The following is a 1,494-nucleotide window of genomic DNA, read 5'->3' on the forward strand; positions in this document are numbered from 1 at the left end:
GCAATAGGAGTGATAGTGAAGATAGCATGTGATAAGGACTAATATATTTATGGAGCTCCCTAACACCTCTTGCTTACCAATTTATTCTTGGACATGGCTGGTTAATATCGTTTTGTACGTTATTTATGCAGAGTATGGCTATATTAGAATGATTGAACTAGCACAGATGACGGTAAGATGTAATAAGCAAAATAATACGCTTGGGTAACACGGAAGAGGTTGTTCTCACTGAAAAAATATTAACACCAAAATCTGCATAGTAACCAATGCGTCTCTTGCTATACATAATGCTACGACCCTACTCAAGTTAAGCAAATGCAAGCGGTAAGTGAACTATCTAGTGACAATCTTAATTTTCCTTAATCCCGATCTTTTCCACCTAATGATGGGGTGAGGCTGGGTGCAGAAACCAGGGATGGAGAAAACACAATAAGGAGAATGGTTATATCTGGATCTGAGCCTGTTTACCAACCTACAGATGGAATGCGGCACGGTTCAGAAAAAGAGGAGAATTAACTAACACTTCATTCGTTCATTTATAAAGGCCCCAAGATGCTTGCCTAGGTCGCCTAATGGCAGCTCTCCATGCTGCTAAATCTCTAGCAGTTTCTCTACTCAACCCCTTATCTCCGAGGTCACACTTCATCCCAGGTCTTCTTCAGTCTGCCTCTCACAACTCTACTCTCAACGTTCACATCTCACCCTCTGAGCCCGTTGTCGTCGTCCATCCTCGCCACATTCGCAAATCATTCCCATCAACCCCTTCCTCTCAATTCTACCCTCAACATTCACACCTCTCACCCTCCACTACTATCCTCCATTTTCTTCACATGCCCATCGAAATAGTCTACATTAAATTTCTCTGACTGCACCTACAGATATAATCATTTCACCTCTGCTCTCACCCACATTGGATACAACTGTTTGGCCTCAAAGTTTCAATGACAATTATTATTCTCTAATATTTCTTGAATAGTCTACTGCATGCTCTGTTAACTTGTTCTAATATCAGTAATTCGTTTCGTTTTGTTTTTGAAGGCTCCAACATGCTTGCATCCGTCGGCCTTGGTCACCTAATGGCAGTTCTCCATGCTGCTTGATCTCTGGCAGCCTCTCTATTTAGTCCCTTATCCCTGAGGTCACACTCAGTGACCTCGTGCAATGACTTTTTCGGTCTACCTCTCGCTACCCTACCCCCAACATTAACAGTTCTCACTTTCTGCGCCCAATTATCATTCCCCAACCTCTCCACATGCCCAAACCATCTCAATCTACCTCTCCTCATCACAATAACAAAACACTTCACTCCCATCCTAGCTCTCAATTCTTCCATTGTAAACCTAACCCCCCCAAACCTCGCACTCAGGGACGCACTCCACATCCACCTAATCATTGTCATTTCTGTACGTTAGAGACTGCAAATATCCTCTTCCTTTACTGCCTAGGTCTCACTACCAAGCAACATTACACTCCTAAAACATGCAGCACACAAAG

Source organism: Coenobita brevimanus, chromosome 38, assembly GCF_032717465.1.
Source record: "Coenobita brevimanus isolate Jiangsu-jjx chromosome 38, ASM3271746v2, whole genome shotgun sequence".
NCBI lineage: Eukaryota > Metazoa > Arthropoda > Malacostraca > Decapoda > Coenobitidae > Coenobita > Coenobita brevimanus.